Source organism: Myodes glareolus, chromosome 2 (genome assembly GCF_982192425.1).
Source record: "Myodes glareolus chromosome 2, mMyoGla1.1, whole genome shotgun sequence".
In the NCBI taxonomy this organism is placed as follows: domain Eukaryota; kingdom Metazoa; phylum Chordata; class Mammalia; order Rodentia; family Cricetidae; genus Myodes; species Myodes glareolus.
The window spans coordinates 94,979,275-94,989,390 of NC_142027.1; positions in this window are offsets into that span (position 1 = coordinate 94,979,275).

Sequence of the window (10,116 nt, forward strand, 5' to 3'; positions counted from 1 at the left end):
ATGTGGTGTGTGTGTGTGTGTGTGTGTGTGTGTGTGTGTGTTATTCTTATGTAATGGGAAGCCATTTTCAAATAGGGTAAAAAAAATCATGGAATAGGAACACTCACTTATTCAAGAAACAGGTAGGGATCGTTTATAGAACCAGAATTGGGATCAGGATCAAGGAAATAAAATTTTGATCAGATGTCTTGTCCTTAAAAGCAGATTTTAGAATTTTAAATTTAAACCTTGTGTTAATTGTTCCAAAGAAAGATTAGGGATCATTCACTAGCTATTATTATTATTTTAATTTTAATTAAACAAAATTAAGTTCAGCCAAGTTAGCTGTTTACTGCGCTAGAGGCAGTGGAGCCTGGGAGAAGGGATAATTGAGGTGGACTAAAGCAAGAGACTTTATTCAGAGCCTTGGACAATTTGTATTCTGAGGGTTAAGAGGAGTCACATGGGAAAGGGGACAATCACAAGGACAAACTGCATGTGGCTTACTGACCACAAGTGGTGGACAAGTCGCACATGGCAAACAAATGGCAAATGCTGGACAGGCTGCTTGTGGCTTCTGTAAAGACATAAACAATGGCCAGCTGTAGCGAGTCATCTGCAGTAAACCCACTCTTATCAGCCACATCTGGGAGAGGCATGAAAGCACATTCTGAGAACAACTCAGGGTTTTTGAAGAAACTTGGGTCACAAGACTCTTGTTTTGTTGGAGTTTTCTCACCAGCACTCAGAAAAGTCATATAACTCCCCTCATAGACTGTGTTTCTACAGTTAAAAATATTAGTTTTCAAGAACATTTACCAACTCATTTTCGTGCTAAGTACATGATGTAAAAAACAAACCATAATCACAAATAGACTTTATATACATAATACATATTTTATTGGACTACAATTTTGAACATTATTGTTGGGATTATATATATATGTATGTATAATTTTACAAAATCCCCATTGTCAAAAGGAAACAACATAGAGATCTTTAATAAACACGTTGTTAGATTTGTCAGAAACAAAAGCAAATGTGTGGAACACTTTATCTCAGAGGAAAATGGGCCTGGGGATACCAGGCAGAAATAACATCTATCGAGACCCAGTTGGATCTGCCATAGAAGCTCCTCACTGGCCTGTGTAACACTTGATGATTTATCCTTTGTGTCTTTGATGTGATCGGTGACCCTCAAAGTCTTAGCTCTCTTTGTTAGTATGCCAGTGTTGGGGACATGTGGCTGGGAAAACTTTTAAGCTATTTTTAGGAGCTAATAAAAGAATCATGTGAAAATTGTAATAAGATGAAAACAATCCTTGACCAAAGAATGGATAAGGAAAATGTGGTACATTTACACAATGGAGTACTACATAGCAGAAAAAAATAATAACATCTTGAAATTTGCAGGCAAATGGATGGAGCTAGAAAACATCATATAGAGTGAGGTAACCCAGACCCATAAAGACAATTATCATATGTACTTACTCATAAGTGGTTTTTAAACATAAAGCAAAAAAAACCAGCATACAATTCACAATCCCAGAGAACCTAGACAACAATGAGGACCCTAAGAGAGACATACATGGATCTAATCTACATGGGAAGTAGAAAAAGACAAGATCTTCTGAGTAAATTTGGAGCATGGGGACCATGGTGAGGGTTGAAGGGAAGGGGAGAGGAAGGGAGGGGAGAAGAGAAAAATGTATTGTGGAAATACTACTAGTGAGAAGAGGCAAACATTTTATTTTTAATTATTTTATTTTACATTTTATTAATATTTATGTGAGCTCTACATTTTGCAATTTTAATATTAATAAAATAGAAGAAAACAAAACAAATATTAAAATTGCAAAATGAACATCTTAGAGGTTTGATAGTTCCTCCTTGGTCTAATATAAAAGGGGGTTGATGACCACCAGCCATTGAGCATCTGGCTGTAAAACAGGATTCCTGTGAGGTCACAGCTGACATTACCCAACCATTATTCGTCAGTTCAGAAAGGAGCATCTGTTGAAATAGCCTGGTTCCTAAGATAGTGTGTCTTGCCATGGGCAAACACTTTCAGGAAGAGACTGTGACTTGAACATAGCCCCTATCAAATTCCTCATTCCTAAGCCCCTCATTCACTCCCATAAAGGGTCCCAGCCATTTGTCTTCCTCAAAGACACCTCCATTTCCTGTGTGATAATACACATCATCTGTTGAAGTCAGACTATAGCTTCTTTTTTTTTTAATTTTTATTTTTCCATTCAATTATTTACACTTCCTTCCCACTCCCCCATACTCCCTCCCTCTCCTGCCCTGCTTGAGAGAGGGCCAGGAACCCTGCCCTGTGGGAAGTCAAAGGCCCTCCCCTCTACATCCAGGCCTAGGGAGCTGTACATCCATTTAGACTAGGGTCTCAAAAAGCGAGAACATGCCGTAAAAACAAGTCCCAGTGCCTTTATCAATGGCTTCTCAGTCAGCCCCCATTGTCAGCCACAATCAGAGAGTCCGGTTTGATCACACGCTCATTCAGACCCGGTCCAGCTGGATTTGGTGAGCTCCCATTAGATCAGGCACACTGTCTCAGTGGGTGGACCAACCCCTTGCGGTCCTGATTTCCTGGCTCATCTTCTCCCTCCTTCTGCCTTTCATCTGGACCTTGGGAGCTCAGTCTGTTGCTCTGATGACGGTTTCTGTTTCTGTCTCCATCCATCACAGGACGAAAATTCTATGGTGATATTCAAGATAAACATCAGGGTGATAGTGGGGCAAGGACAGTTCAGGCACCGTCTCCTCTGCTATTCAAGAACCTAGCTGGGAACATCTCCATGGACACCTGGGATCCCCTCTAGAGCCAAGTCTCTTGCCAACCCTAAAATGGATCCCTTACTGTAGGTATCTTCTTCCCTGCTCCTATATCCGCCCTTCCTCCATCTCCACCCTCCCACTCTCCCAAGCTCTTGCCAGTCCTTCCCTTCTCCCTTCCCTCTCCTCTTCTCCCCTTCCCCCAAACTCACCCCCACTCCTGTCCCCACCCATATGCTCACAGCTTTTGCCCTGCAATCTTGTTTGCTTCCAATTTCCAGAAGGATCTATATATGGTTTTCTTTGCATTCACCTTGTTATTTGGCTTCTCTGGACTTGTGAACTATGGGCTTAATGACTTTGGTTTATGGTTAGAGTCCACAAATGAGTGAGTACATACCATATTCATCTTTTTGGGTCTGGCTTATCTCACTCAGGATAGTGTTTTCTGTTTCCATCCGTTTGCATGCAAAATTCAAGATGTCATTGTTTTTTACCGCTTAGTAGAACTCTAATGCGTATATATTCCACACTTTCTTTATCCATTCTTCCATTGAGGGGCATCTAGGTTGTTTCCAGGTTCTTGCTATTACAAATAATGCTGCTATGAACATAGATGAACAAATGCTTTTGTAGTATGATTAGGCATCTCTTGGGTATATTCCCAAGAGTGGTATTGCTGGATCCTGGGGTAGGTTGATTCCAAATTTCCTGAGAAATCGCCACACTGATTTCCAAAGTGGTTGCACAAGTTTGCATTCCCACCAGCAATGGATGAATATTCCCCTTATTCCACATCCTCTCCAGCAAAGGCTATCATTGGTGTTTTTGATTTTAGCCATTCTGACAGGTGTAAGATGGTATCTCAAAGTTGTTTTTATTTGCATTTCCCTGATCACTAAGGAAGTTGAACATGACCTTAAGTGTCTCTTGGCCATGTGAACTTCTGTTGAGAATTCTCTGTTCAGTTCAGTGTCCCATTTTTTAATTGGATTAATTAAAATTTTAAAGTCTAGTTTCTTGAGTTCTTTATATATTTTGGAGATCAGACCTTTGTCTGATGCGGGGTTGGTGAAGATCTTCTCCCATTCAGTAGGGTGCCTTTTTGTCTTAATGACAGTGTCCTTTGCTTTACAGAAGCTTCTCAGTTTTAGAAGGTCCCATTTATTCACTTTTGTCCTTATTGTCTGTGCTACTGGGGTTTTATGTAGGAAGTGGTCTCCTATGCCCGTGTGTTGCAGTCTACTTCCCATTTTCTCTTCTATCAGGTTCAGTGTGGTCAGATTTATATTGAGGTCTTTAATCCATTTGGACTTGAGTTTTGTGCATGGTGATAGATATGGATCTATTTTCATTCTTCTACAGGTTGACATCCAGTTATGCCAGTACCACTTGCTGAAGATGCTTTCTTTCTTCCATTGTATACTTTTAGCACTTTCATCGAAAATCAGATGTTCATAGGTTTGTGTGTTAATATCTGGGTCTTCTATTCGATTCCATTGGTCGACTTCTCTGTTTTTATGCCAATACCAAGCTGTTTTCATTACTGTAGCTCTGTAATACAGTTTGAAGTCAGGGATGATAATGCCTCCAGAAGTTTCTTTATTGTATAGGATTGTTTTGGCTATCCTGGGTTTTTTGTTTTTCCATATAAAGTTGATTATTGTTCTCTCAAGGTCTGTGAAGAATTTTGTTGGGATTTTGATGGTGATTGTGTTGAATTTATAGATTGCCTTTGGTAGAATTGCCATTTTTACTATGTTGATCCTATCCATCCAAGAGCATGGGAGATCCTTACATTTTCTGGTGTCCTCTTCAATTTCTTTCTTCAAAGCCTCAAAGTTCTTGTCAAATAGATCTTTCACTTCCTTGGTTAGAGTTACCCCAAGATACTTTATGCTATTTGTGGCTATTGTGAAAGGTGAAATTTCTCTGAGTTCCCTCTCTGCCTCTCTATCCTTTGTGTATAGGAGGGCTACTGATTTTTTTGAGTTGATCTTGTAACCTGCCACATCACTGAAGGTATTTATCAGCTGTAGGAGTTCTTTGATAGAGTTTTTGGGGTCACTAATGTACACTATCATATCATCTGCAGATAACAAAAGTTTGACTTCTTCCTTTCTGATTCAAATCCCCTTGATCTCCTTAGGCTGTCTTATTGCTATTGCTAGAACTTCAAGCACTTATGTTGAAGAGATATGGTGAGAGTGGACAGCCTTATTTTGTTCCTGATTTTAGTGGAATGGCTTTGAGTTTCTTGCCATTTAATTTGATGTTAGCTGTCGGCTTGCTATATATTGCTTTTTATTATATTTAGGTATGATTCTTGTATCCCTAACCTCTCCAAGACCTTTATCATAAAGGGGTGTTGAATTTTGTCAAATGCTCTTTCAGCATCTAATGAAATGATCATATGGTTTTTTCTTTCATTTATTTATTTATATTTATATGATGGATTTATTTATATGATGGATTACATTGATAGATTTTCGTATGTTGAACCAGCCCTGCATCTCTGGGATGAAGCCTACTTGATCGTAATGGATAATTTTTTTGATGTGTTTTTGGATTCTGTTTGCCAGAATTTTATTGAGAATTTTTGCATCGATGTTCATGAGTGAGATTGGTCTGTAATTCTCTTTCTTGATTGGGTCTTTGTGTGGTTTTGGAATCAGGGTGACTGTAACTTCATAAAAAGAGTTTAGCAATGACTCTTCTGTTTCTATTATGTAAAACACATTAAGGAGTATGGGTATCAGCTCTTCTTGGAAGTTCTGATAAAATTCTGCATTAAAACCATTTGGTCTTGGGCATTTTTTGGTTGGGAGATTTTTTTTATGACAGCTTCTATTCCTCACAACTTATAGGTCTATTTAAATTGCTCACCTGGTCTTGATTTAATTTTGGTAAATGGTATTTATCTAAAAACAAGTCCATTTCTTTTACATTTTCCATCTTTGTGGCATATAAGCTTTTGTAGTAAGACCTAATGATTCTCTGAATTTCCTCAGTGTCTGTTGTTATATCCCCCTTTTCATTTCTGATCTTGTTAATTTGCATGTTCTCTCTCTGCCTTTTGATTAGTTTGAATAAAGGTTTGTCAATCTTGTTGACTTTCTCAAAGAACCAGCTCTTTGTTTCATTGATTCTTTGGATTATTTTCTGTGTTTCAATTTTGTTGATTTCAGCCTTCAGATTGATTATTTCCAGTCTTCTACTCTTCCTGGGTGAGTCTGCTTTTTTTTTTTTTCTAGAGCTTTCAGTTGTGCTGTTAAGTCTCTAATGTGAGCTTTCTTTGTTTTTTTTAATGTGGGCACTTAGAGCTATGAACTTTCCTCTTAGTACTGCTTTCATAGTGTCCCATAGGTTTGGGTATGTTGTGTCTTTATTTTTTTTAATTCAAGGACGACTTTAATTTCTTTCTTTATTTCTTCCCTGACCCATGGGTGGTTCAGTAGTTGACTGTTCAGTTTCCATGAGTTTGTAGGTTTTCTGGGGGTAGAATTGTTGTTAAATTCTAACTTTATTCCATGGTGATCTGATAAGACACAGGTGGTTACTAATATTTTTTTTTGTATCTGTGGAAGTTTGCTTTGTTACCGAGTATGTGGTCAATTTTCGAGAAGGTTCCATGAGATGCTGAGAAGAAGGTATATTCTTTTCTGTTTGGGTGGAATGTTCTATAGATGCCTGTTAAGTCCATTTGATTCATTACCTCCATTAGTTCTCTTATTTCTCTGTTAGTTTTCTGTCTGATTGACCTGTCCATTGGTGAGAGAGGAGTGTTGAAGTCTCCTACTATTAGTGTGTGGGGTTTGATGTGTGCCTTGAGTTCTAGTAATATTTCTTTTACATAAGTATGTGCTTTTATATTAGGGGCATAAATATTCAGGATTGAGACTTTCTCCTGATAAATTGTTCCTGTTATGAGTATAAAGTGTCCATCTCCATCTCTTCTGATTGATTTTAGTTTGAAGTCTATTTTGTTAGATATTAGTATAGCCACACCCACTTGTTTCTTAGGTCCATTTGATTGAAAAACCTTTTCCCAAGCCTTTACTCTGAGTAGATGTCTGTCTTTGTGGTTGAGGTGTGTTTCTTGTGAACAGCAGAATGTTAGATCCTGTTTTCGCATCCAATCTCTTAACCTGTGCCTTTTTATAAATGAATTGAGTCCATTGATATTAAGTGATATTAACGACCAGTGGTTGTTAACTCTGTTTATTTTTATTTATTTATTTATTTATTTATTTATTTATTTATTTATTGGTGGTAGAGTTTGTGTGTTTCCCTTCTTTGAGTTGTGCTGGTGAAGGGTTGTTAGATGTCTAAGTTATTGTGGGCACTGTTGGGATTCTTGGGTTGTGATTTTCCTTCTATTACTTTCTGTAAGGCTGGATTTGTGGCTACATATTATTTAAATTTGTTTTTAATCCTGAAATATATTATTTTCTCCATTGATGGTGAATGAAAGCTTGACTGGGTATAGTAGTCTTGGCTTGCATCCATGGTCTCTTAATTTCTGCAGCACATCTATCCATGACCTTCTGGCTTTTGTGGTTACTATAGAGAAGTCAGGTGTAATTCTGATAGGTTTACCTTTATAAGTTACTTGACCTTTTTTGTTTGCAATTCTTAATATCCTTTCTTTATTCTGTATATTTTGTGTTTTGATTATTATATGGCGAGGGTTTTTTTTTTGATCCAGTCTATTTGGTGTTCTGTATGCTTCTTGTACCTTCATAGGAATATCCTTCTTTAGGTTGGGAAAGTTTTCTTCTATAATTTTGTTGAATATATTTTCTGGGCCTTTGAGCTATAATTCTTCTCCTTCTTCTACTCCTATTATTCTTAAGTTTGGTCTTTTTATGGTGTCCCAGATTTCCTGGATGTTTTGTGATGAGAATTGGTTTGATTTGCTATTTTCTTTTATCAGTGTGTTTATTTTCTCTATGGTGTCTTCAGCATCTGAGATTCTTTCTTCTATCTCTTGTATTCTGTTGGTTATACTTGTCTCTGTAGTCCCTGTTCGTTTACACAGATTTTCCATATCCAGCTGGCCTCGGTTTGTGTTTTCTTCATTACCTCCATTTCAGTTTTCGAATCTTGAACAGTTTCCATTATCTGATTGTTTTTTCTTGGTTTCCTAGGGTATCTTTTAGGGATTTATTCATTTCTTCAATCTTTTTGTTATTCTTCTCATCCATTTCTTTAAGGGAGTTTTTCTACATCCTGTTTAAGCGACTCTATCACTTTCATAAGGTCTATTTCTTCTACTTCTTCTGGATTAGGGTGTTCAAGTCTTCCTGTTGTATGTTCGCTGGGTTTTGGTGTTATCATGTTGTTTTTAATATTGTTGGAGGAATTTTTGATTGGCGCCTGCCCATCTCTTCTTTCAAATGCTCTCTGATGGATCTTCTGGTACAGGATCAGGGCCACTTGCTGGCCAGGAACCTCGCAGACAAAAAATGCGGGCTTGCTGTGTGCAGGCTCAGTGAAACAATAGAACTCCTGCACCCTTGCACTCCCCACTTTTTCCCCAGATCCTCAGCTCCAAAGCAGGCTGAGTTGGGGGATCCTTTGACCCCGCAGAAGGGCAGGGGTGCCTGGGAGCAAGCTGGGAAGGGATAGGAGCAGAGAGGCAGTATCCCAGGAAAGAAGCCACTACTGAATGACTAGAACATTTAGGGGGTTGCAGGGTGTCTGTGGTCCATTTCCGGGGCATCTGCTGGTCAGTCGGGACCACACTCACCTCTCTGATGGATCTTCTGGTACAGGCCAGACTATAGTTTCTTTTCTGCCTTTTGTCTCTTTATGCTACCTTGGAAATCTAACACAGAGTATTCAGTGGGAGCATGAAGTTTCATGGATGCCTTTTTGGCTTGTGCTACGTAGTGACATTAACCAAAAAACGTGGTGAAATTATATCTCATTTGTCTTCTTTATATCATTGGCAAAGATGATGCCTAATCACATGGTTGCTTTCACCTTTATGAGGTCCCCCAGCTAAGATGTCAGCTGGTCAAGGCAAACTCTATCCCATGGTAAGGTGAGCTCAACCCCTACCAGATTATGACAACCTAGGATCAAATGTAGATTGTTCCACCTTCTGTAAAAGACACTTTAGTGAAGTAGGTGCCTTACTTAGGAATTCCTTTGCTATGTAGAGACACCATGACCATGGCACCCCTTATAAAGTGTCTGGTTTATTGTTTCAGAGGTTTAGTCCATTATCATCATGGCAGCATGCATGCAGACATGGTGCTGGAGAAGAAACAGGCAATAGGAGACTGTGAGCCACCTTGGGTACAGTTTGAGCATAGGAAACCTCAAAGCCTGCACCCACAATAACATAATGCCTCCAACAAGGCCACACCTACTCCAACAAGCCCACACCTCCTAATAGTGCCATGTCATATGAGCCAAGCATTCGGACACATGAGTCTGTGGAGGCCATTACTATTCAAACCACCACAGTGGGTTAGTATGGGTATGGAAGAAGATAGTGCCTATTACCTAGTCAGGGAGGCCCCAAATAGCATAAACAAACAAACAAGAAAACAGGTGGTTGTGGGCTGACTCACGTGGGTGTTAGAAGCGGAACTCAGATCCTTTGGAAGCGCAAGTACTCTTAACAATGGAACCATCTCCTGCTGAGCTGTCTCGTCCCCTTGCTAACATTTTCTTGATGTGCTGTGCAATGAGGCTGCATTCAAAATGAGTTTTGGAAGCAACGTCATTGCCTTCTGCTAATTTTCCAAGTCCTTCTCTGTAGCTGTTATTACCTGAGCATCATCAGTAACTGCACCAGTCATGTGACAGTGGACATAGAAGATGGCTTTAGCATATCGCCTTACAGCTACATATAAAGCTCATTTCAGTTGCCTTTTAATGCTACTTTAGAAGCCACTGAATGGCACCTCCAGGATGGCTATTCTTGGTCTTCAGCTTGATTGCATTTTGAATTAACTGAAACCCCCAAAATGGGTGAGCAAACCTGGAAGGGATTTCTTTTTTATTACAACATTTGAAGTGGGGAAATCCACTTCTAACCTGGATCTTTGAGGTGGGAAGAACACCATTAATCCAGATACTTTGAGGTAGGAAGACCCACCTCTAATCTGGGCCACACCATCTGTTGGAAGAAGGAAACTCTCTCTTTTTGATTGCTTCCTCTTGTCCTCATTAGCAAGTCCATTCCTTCACCAACGTCTACTTCTTTGGAATCCCAGCATATACTGAAGACCAGCTAAGACATCCTGCCTCATAGATCGAACAATTACTGGGTTCTTAGACATTCTGTACATAGGCAGCCATTGTTGAATTAGCTGGACCACAGCC